The sequence below is a fragment of the Hipposideros armiger genome, unplaced genomic scaffold (assembly GCF_001890085.2).
Source record: "Hipposideros armiger isolate ML-2016 unplaced genomic scaffold, ASM189008v1 scaffold_43, whole genome shotgun sequence".
NCBI lineage: Eukaryota > Metazoa > Chordata > Mammalia > Chiroptera > Hipposideridae > Hipposideros > Hipposideros armiger.
The window spans coordinates 2,568,438-2,577,958 of record NW_017731393.1 but is presented as its reverse complement, the minus strand read 5'-3'; positions in this window follow the sequence as shown (position 1 = coordinate 2,577,958).

Here is a 9,521-nt window from a genome sequence, read left to right as displayed (position 1 = left end):
TTGTCTTTTGTGCTGATCGGACCTCTGGCACTTTGGAAGTGAGGCACTGGCTTGGGACGAGGACAGAAGCCTTACGACAGAAAAACGGGGCGGGGAGGACAGAAACGAGCGATGCCGACGATGACTGTCTCCCTGAGGGACGACACGCGCTGACACTGTACCAGGCACCCCGTCCCTCCCGGCTGGGACGCTGCCTGCCCCACTGCCTAACACCCAGGTCCTCAAGGCGGGCAGCCAGCTAGGCAGCCGCTTCCCTGCCGCCTCTGCTTCCTGGGGTACGTCCTGAATTTTGAAGAAACTGTCAAGGACTGAGCGTGCCCTGGAGTTGGTGAGGCTGCTGGGCCGATGGCTGCGTCTGCGCACACCTCTTACCTGGGAGGGAGATGTTTGACTTCCTTGTCGAGGAAGCTCAGAGTGTGAGGGGGAAGCCACAGGGTTTGCTGGCGAGGGCTGCAGAAGGCTTTGGACGACGCGGAGGCCACGTCTGTGTCTGTGACAGAGGAACTAGCAGCAGAGTTGGACTGGACATCCTAGAAAAGATGCACGGAGCTCTCTGTGCCGGTGGGCTCAGGCCCTGCCGTCCCCACGTGCAGGGGAACTGGGGAAGCGGCTGAGCTCTGGTGACTGTCCCCTTGTGCTGGGCAGGGCACCTCTGCGTGCACGTGTAAGCCTGCCGAGGAACCTGGAGATGCTGCCGTCCTGGCAGCACGCAGGGACGGTGGCAAGGTCCTCTCCTTGTCCAGAGCAGGCCGGTCACCAAGGAGCTCGGCAGTCTGGGGAAGTGAGCCCGGGGCTCGCGAGGATTCCTCTGACACCCAGAGCCGGTTCACACGGGCGTGCAAGTGCCTTCACCCACGGCTGCCTCTGTCACACGAACTTGTCATAGTGCAATTGCTTCTCTCAATTTAGAAGTGTAAAGAATGGTTGGCATTTGTCATTTCTGTATACCTAAGTTTATTAAAGGTTATGCTAGGTGACACCATATAAAATTGTATGAATGTTTTACTGTTACTGAAAAACACAAGCAAAATTTATATGTATTTCCTTTTTTATAGTTTCATCTAATTTCTTGACAGCTTGAATAAATTTCATAAAGAGCGTTCCTAACGTGAAATGTTGGTAAATTAAGCTCTTAACTGTTGCGCTAATTAACGGAGCTTTAATACCAGTACCATTATGTAATAATTTTGAGATCATGTTTCTGTCACTGCTTTAGTTTTTAGCTGTCCCCTTGTCACTGTCACAGCTACAGACTTACTACATACTTGATATTCAGGAGAACTTTGGGGTTGCCCTCTGTATACTGACATGAAATAAACGTGTGAATGAATTATAAATGTAGATAATTTTCCATAGTCACTTTCACATCTAAGTTAAGCTTTAAAAATATCTCAATGAGACAAAAAGGGAAAGCTTCGAAATGCTGTAAAATTAAGGGCCTTGTTAATGTTTACAGAACAGACAGACGCAGGAATTGCCCTCTTGTTACTGACGTGGAGTTGTCATCATTAGAAACTTATAAGTGAAGCGTCTGTTCTGTGTATCAGAGGTGTTGACTTCTGTGCCCCTCGTCGACGCTGAGTCTGGGGGAAGGACTGTGGCCCGGCTCCAGCTGAGCCGTGGAACGGTGTTTGGTGAGGATGCTGACCCTCGGGCTGCCCTGGGCTGCGAATGGCTTTGGCGAGCACAGCCTCCGTGTCCCGATGCTGGGCATCCGACGTCCTCTTCAGCCCGCCCGGCTACAGCTGGGAGGGGAGGAGAAGCTGGCGGCCATTCGCAGGAGCGCCTTCCTGGGCCTTCTGCTGCTTTCCTGCTCCCAGTCTTCAGCCTGCCTGAGGCCCCAGAGCCGCTGGGGGCTGTCCTGCCTGGGGCTCCGGTCCATTGACAGGGGAGCTGTGGTTTACTGTCCTGCTGCGTGACTGGGGACACCTGGGCACCTCCAGCCCAAGTCCGGGTCAGAAGCGCAGCCTGGACCTGCCAGCGCCCCAGGGGCCATGAGAGGCAACGGTGAGCTGGCCAGACGGCCCCTCGTCAGGCCCTGGCCTTCCTCGTCCCCGTCCCACCCGGGCCTCAAGCTCCCTCCTGTCAGCCTGCGCATATCTCAGCGACTCCAGGATCTGCCTGAGCACACCGACCTCCCGGGTGCGCCGCGCCGAAGCCTGTGCATCTTGCCTTCCACTCCGCTGCCAGAGCACCAGGGGCGGACTGCGGCTTAGAGCTATCCCCTCGGACCTCCTGTCACAGGAGCAGCACGGGTGTCCCTGCAGCCTCCAGAAAATCTGAGTCCGTCTTCCATGTGTGGCTGTCGTCGAAGGACAGCTGATTCTGGACCAGTGGGTCTCAGGAAAGGGACAGCATCTAGAGGCACTTGGCAGCCCTACCCTTCAGAGTTGGTGCCCGCGAAACCAGCCTCTACAAGGCCGGCCGCGTGGGCGACTCCGTGAAGTGACGTGAGCTACAAAGGCTCCAGTCCTCTTGTCCACAGAGCAGAACGGGGTTCAGCCGCAGTGCGTCAGGGGTGAGGCCTCAAGGGACCCGTCCACACACGGTTCTCAGAGGAGCCCTTAACTGGCTGTCCCCTGAGAAGGTCTTTCCCAGAAGTCTGAAGAACATGATCATTTTCTCCAGGTGACTTTTCTCTTTAGAGACCAGGTCGAGTGGCCTCTTTGGGGAAATGTGCCACCTTCAGTGTGACCTGTCACTGAGCAGGTCAGGGCTGGCAGAGGGACACGGTCAGCTGTCCAGCAGGGACCAGGTCCCAGGCCCACTGGGTCCAGATGCCCAGGGAGTGGCCCAAGGGTAGTGTCGTGGGGTGGGCACCGCTCCTTACAGCCGCAAACCCTTGTGGGGGCCAGGCGACCGGGGCTGTGCCCCACCCACTTGCTGAGCCTGGCTCATTTCGTGCAAGGGCTTTGGCTCACATGCCTTAGGACGAAATGGCAGCTCCCCTGTACGGGTCTCTGGTTCTCGTGTATGGCAGTGTGGGTGCTGAGAGTAAGGGGTTCCCTGGGTGGGTTCAGGGAAATGTGTCCTTAGCTAGAAACAGGCCTGGAGGAAGCCGGCCTGGGGACCTCGCTCATTGCTTTGTACCATCTCTAAGACATCGCTTTACAAATAATGTTTGCCAGACATGGGGACACTGGAGCAAGGGTAACCGCTCTGTGGAAGGTGCTGGGAGCCGGGCCTGCCTTCCAGGCGAGGCTGACTCGGGGGCGCCCCACGGCTCTGAGCCCTTGTGCCCAGCCCCTCTCACGGCTCCTTCTACACCATCTCCTGAGAAGCCTGCAATCAAGCCTGCCCAGGCTGGTGTGCATGTCACTTTTGTCTGGGGTGCTTTGAACAGTGCCGGGGTGTGACACGGTGAATTCACACGCAGCCCAAACCTCCCACAACTGCCTCGCCCCCAAGGTCCTGAAGTCTCAGTCAGTCACAGGCCGGGCGGGGGGCGGCAAGGCGGCGTGGGCCTCCCAGGACTTCGGGGCAAGGGCTCTGATGCGGCCTCTGGCCCCCACGGACTTGCTGTCAGGGTCTGCGGTCTCAGGAGCACCCACCAGCAGACACACAGTCCTTTCTTGTAAATTGGTTTTTAACCAAAATACTGTTTTTCTTACAACGTTTCTTGTAAAACAAGGCTTAATTAGCTTAGTATTATAAATTATAATCAAGCCCAAACCAGCTAAGAGCTGGATATTTTATCACTTCATTTTCAAATGATATCTCCAGCAGGAATAAAATGGTAACTGGTGAGAACAGAACAGCTTACTGAGTATGAAATTCCAGATTTGTCACTTTTCCTGTAACAGGCCTCCTCCCTGGGGGCGAGGAGGACATTACGCAGTCTCGGCTGGAGAAACCTTGCTTGGTTGGTATTTGTGAAGCTCTTACTTGGCAGCCGTCCGCTGTCTGCACAGACCAGCCGTGACCATGCTGCTGAGAACAGCCGGGAAGGGCAATGCCGTCCTGTTAGGCGTTCCCCTCGCTCGTCCTCCCCGTGGAGAGTAACCAGGGAGCATGCAGGCAGTGGGCGCAGCAGGGTCAGGGTGTGTGGCATGGACGGCAGGCAGGGCAGCAGCCCCTCCACGCTGAAAACGGGCCCCGCACTGTCCCGTTCACAGGTGCAGCCGGGCTCCCCCTTAAGAGTCTGGTCCTTCCCTGTCTTTCTGCTCCTCACCTGCTAACCTTTAAAGCTCAGGCTTACAGGAATAGGGCGACTTTTCACCTTTCATTTTCTTCTGAGCTGCGGTGTGGGCCCTGATGGTTCCACTGCCCATCCCGGAAAGCGACCCCACCTCCAGGAAGTGAGCAGGTGTCAGACCCCCGTCCCCTGCCTGCCAGAGGCCAGATGGCCCTGGCCCGCATGCCGGTGCTGCCCCTGTGTCCCTGCATTCCGGGCAGGTTAGTCCGGGCTCACCCTCCACCCCCGCTGCCCACCCACAAAGGCCTCCCCAAGGCCACTCAGTGGAGGGGCTCCTGCCCCAGCGCTCGGGCTGCCCTTGTCTATCTCACCTGACATCCAGGCTGTTGGCCAGCTCACCCGGGGCTCAGGTCCTGGGTTGGGGCCCAGGGCGTCTTGCTGCAGCGTCTGTTCTAAATAATTGTTCTCCAGGGTTGGCATCAAAAGTCTTAGCCTGTTGACCAGAACCCCTGGTCATCGAGGGCTTCTGAGTATGGACGGCAGGGCTGAGGGAGGGTTGGGGACTGTGGCTTACTTTGATGACCTTCAGGATCTTTCTAACCTGGGCCTCATGGACAGTGGTGGGGCAAGGTGGGCGAGGGGTCCTGGTTGTCTCCCCACTGCTGTCACAACTGGGATTAGGGCTTCAGCCAATAGAAACTGGAGCGTGAGTACATTTATTTTGTATAGAAAGAGTGGGGGTCCTGCAGCCCCTGAGGATTGGGTGGCTTTTCAGGGGTGGGGAGATGATCAGCTAGCAGACTGTCCCCACTGACATCAGGACAACCCGTGACACCTCTGTGCCTCAGAACCCGCCCTCCCTTGGGATTGCAAGGAAAAGGGCGGAGTCCTCCAAGGCCATCTACTTGGAACTGCGGCAGGGGGAGGGGCCTGGGCGGGACAGCCAGACCTGCACTGTCTGCCACAGCAGTCACGAGCCACCTCTGGCCCCTGAACACTGGAATGGGCTGGCCCCAACCCAGATGAGCTATACAGCCCACCCCAAAGGCGTCATACAAAAAACGTTGTAAAATACGTCACTAATAACTTTTACATTGGTTACATATAATATGGCAGATGTTGGGTTAAATAAAATATAAAAGTTAACTTTAGGGCCGGCCAAGTGGCACATTTTTAAGAGTTGGCTTGGGACGCCAGCTCTGAGCAGCAGGGTCCCGGTTAGGATCCCACATGCGGGCCAGTGATACTGCGCCCTCTACAGCTAAGATGGTGAACAACAGCTCAACCTGGAACTGGGCTGCCGTGAGTCGCCAGTGATGGCGCAGGCTGCAGTGGAGCTGCAGTGGGCTGCCATAAGCTACCATGTGTGGCCAGCAGCCGACGTGAGCGGCCGGCAGCCGGCATGAGCTGCCGTGAGCGGCCATCCAATGGCTGTCGACCGATCTGCCTCGCCCAGGAAGAGCACAATGATCACAATACCAACATGGGCCAGTCAAGCAACAATGTCCTCCACAACTAGACTGAAGAACAAAAGGACAGCAACTTGTCTGTTCCCTTCCCCGATTCCCAATAAAATCTTTAAAAAAAAACAAAGAAAAAAAAAACTACCTGTTTTTTAAATTGTTAAATGTGCTACTAGGATTTTAAGTGTCACATTGGCTTGCACTCTTCCTGGTCTGGCAATGCCACCTTCCCTGTCGGGGGGTGGGGGTGGGGGGTTAGAGTCTTTCACATCTATGTACCTGCAGTCACGGCTGTCAGAAGTGCAGCGGAGGGGACGTGGATAAGGGCTCATGAGGGGGTGGCCTGTGTCTCCGTCCCCAGCTGGGTCACAGCCCTCCCTTTGTAGGGAGGAGCAGTGTACTTTTCTCTCAGCCTCCTCCCTCTGTAGACCTGACACTGTTTCTGGACATCCCATAGCTCGTGGAAGCCACATCCTTTAACCGGAATCACCTTCAGTCGTCAGGTGTGTGTGACCGTGCGGACTGAGCACTCATGTGCTGACGGCGTCCCCACTCAGACTGCCCTCTGTGCATGCGGCCACCTCCGAGGCAGGGCCAGGGCCCTGAGAGCTCCGGTCCTGTGTGGATTTCAGTCTCAGTGGGTTTGGGTGACACAGGGTGCGCTCCTTTTCAGCAGTGACCCCGGGACCGAGGAAGAACGCCACAGGTCTAAGCGGGCCCAGGGCCACGTTCCATCGGCTCGGTGCGCACTGGTCTGGCCCAGGTTAACAGGTCTCAGCTTCAGGGTAAGCAGCGGGCTGGGACGTGACTGGGAGTGGGACAGCGCGTCTCCAGCTGCCCCCAACAAGGCGGGCAGAGAGCAAAGGTCAGTGTCACGTCGGCAGGCCTCACCTGTTTCCACACACGCCCAGGTGCCTACGTGGCCGGCAGCCGGGTCTGCTCAGAGTGGAGGCTCGTCCTGGGTGAACAGCACTAACCATCTTCCAGGGTCCACAGGCTGCAGGTTCGTAGCCTCAGACAGCAGCGTGCATTGGAACCTTCGAACAAACACTTCAGACACGAATGCCAACAACGGGGCTGCGTGCCCCAGGGATAAGCACACAGAGGTGAGCGCGCCTGGCCGTATGAGGGGTGGGACCCTCGGCCTTGCCTGGGCTCACGCCTGCCAGTATCACCAGAAATCAGTGAGCACCCCCTGCTTCCCAGAAGGAGCTTCCCAAAGGGGCAGACACTACCTCTCACTGCACCAACGCCTGTCCCCAAGTCCCCTGCCGCGTGGCAGGACATGGCCCAGTCCTACTTTTTATACCTGCTGGGCCCACATGCTCGCGCTCAAGCTGGAGGGGTGTCACCCTCACAACACCCATCCAGAGAAAATGAGACCCCTCAGGAAGCAAACGCCTTTCAACAAGTGCCACTAAACTGTCGCTGCAGGCGGCCCAGCTGGGCGTGCAGGGCTCTGGGCCCCTCTGGTGAGTTGGCGTGGGAGCTGCGGGGACCTCTTCCCAGCCCTGAGCTGCAGCTCTTGGGGAAGGTGGTGAAGGGCCTCCCTGGAAGGTGCCCCCCATCTGGGACAATGATGTCCCAAAGAACCCAGGCCCTGAGGGCCCACATCCTCCCCCAGCCAGCCGCCCCCAGACAGGCTGGGCCGGCCCTGTGGGTGTTGAGGAAGGAGCTGGATAGGGGTTAAATAGGTGAAAATGGAGGATTTGTTAACATACTGGCCCAAGCCGACAGGTAATTTCAATCATGTGAAACCGCTGGAGAAGGAGTGACTGACTTTTTTGATGTCCAGTGTTTTGCTGAATTAATGTAAACTGCTTTGTTTGCAGGGTCTATTGTCATCCCCAAACCAGGCCAGTTCTCCAGGTGGGACTGTAGTGTAGCGACCTTGCTACTGCTCAAAAATTCTCACCCTGGACACGGTCTTGAAGGAGTGATGACGGTGACAGAGCCACAAGCAGCAGACACTCGTGGGAGGCAGATGTTACCAGAGTTGTGAGGGGAAGTCCCTCGGGACAGGGCTCTCAGCACGGAGCTCGCTGCTCATTCTTCTGGGGCTGCATCAAAAAATAAGTGAGATTTTCTTGCTTTTTACCCTAAAATTCAATATCATTAAAATCTCTTATTATAAGATATATATACACATTTACATTGTGTAAATTAAAATGTTGCTTGGACAAGAAATCCCCTTACATCCAGCTGTTACAAACGGTCCCTCAGTCTGGTTCCACACTGACTTTTGTCCCTCAGCCGGTCAGGAGACACCGGAGTGCACCCGAGGGAAGTTCTGACTTTGACTTAAATGCAGAATTCAGGGAGACAGATGCTGCAATCACCGATTTTTAAAAATTGTTGGAACTTAAAATAGTTTAATGCTGTTAAAAAATTACTTTGAATGTGGCTGTAATGGACCTCCAAGGTGTGGAGTGAATCAACTTTGTATTATATGTATAAATAATGCAATTCTGCGACTGGGAAACCGTCACCTCACTAGTAATTTTCATCATTTAAAAGTGATATTTCTGGGCCGGCCGAGTGGCGCGATGGTTAAGAACTCGCTTGGGACGCCAGAGGGCCCCGGTTTGGATCCCACATATGAGGGCCAGTGACACTTGTCTGTTCCCCCTCCCCCAATTCCCCAGCACTGTTCCCATCCCCCAATTCCCCAATAAAAATCTTAAAAAAAAAAAAAGTGATATTTCTAATTCACAAAAATATTAATATTAAAGCAATTTTGAATATACTGTTTATCTTCTATTAAATTGGCTCAATTTTTAACGTAAATTTTGTTAAGTAAACGCTTGCTATGAATTATTTTGCCTCTTTACACCACGCCCCTCGAAGCTGTCTCTGTCAGTCAGCCTGGTCTGAGCCGACTGGGAACATGCCCAAGTGCAGACTGCGGTTTCAGCCTGTTTCCTTCCAGCTCTAAGTCCACGAGGCCAGAGTATGACAGTGCTTTGTTAACTACACAGTGACGAGAAACGGCCAGTGAAATCACATGGACCTTTCGTTTGGTCAGAACAGCTCCTGTTAACCTGAGCTGAGGCTGTGCCCACACCAGCTTGCAGACTCTGCAGGTCGCTAGAATTGCAGCGGTGTGCAACTGCCGGAAATCCTATGCCATTGGACCCTGTGAAAGCGTTTTGATGGGGGACTAAACCATGAGATGTCTGACACATTTCACTATGTGATCATATTAAATTGGGGGCCTGGCTAAGTGACTTAGGCTAGAAAGGGGGCATGTGCACCTTCCGAGGGGTGAGCTCTGTTGTCACCATTTATGTGACTGGCAGCAGGGGGATGGTCCTGTTTCAGGACAGTGCTCATCAGCCCAGCTCGCGCTCATCCTGAGGAGAGGATGAGTCCTTCGACAGCCACCCGGCTTGGAGGGCTGCGCTGTGGGGGAAGCCTCCAGGAAAGGTGACTACAAAATACTAAGACGGGCCATTGTTTTAAGTGAAAGAATCAGAATTTACGGATCACACATGTTCCAGATGGCCTGTGTTAAAACACAGTGTCAGCACATTTTAGGGGGTTGATATGTGGCATTTCCCAGTCAAAGCCCACTGTCTGGGTGCTGTCAGCTACACATAAGAGCCACCCCCGTGGGCCCGAAGGAAAATACCAGGAAGCCACGCTGTTCCTGGAGACCACAGAATCAAGTCCAGGATTCTCAGTGGGGTCCTCCTGGGCTGTCGCCTTGCTCCGTGCACCTCCTGCCTATTTGTAGGAAGGGACAGGTGGAGCGTGCCGGGCTCCAGGACGACAGCTCCATGTGTTAAAGTCCCAGCAGTTTGCTTAGCCCCTTGGTTTTCACGGCCCTGAGGTTCACATGGCCCAAGGTGGGCTGTCAGTCTTCGTCAGGCTCTGGGGCGCACTGTGCTGCTGGCGACGGCTGTACTGAAGCTGTCGGGTGT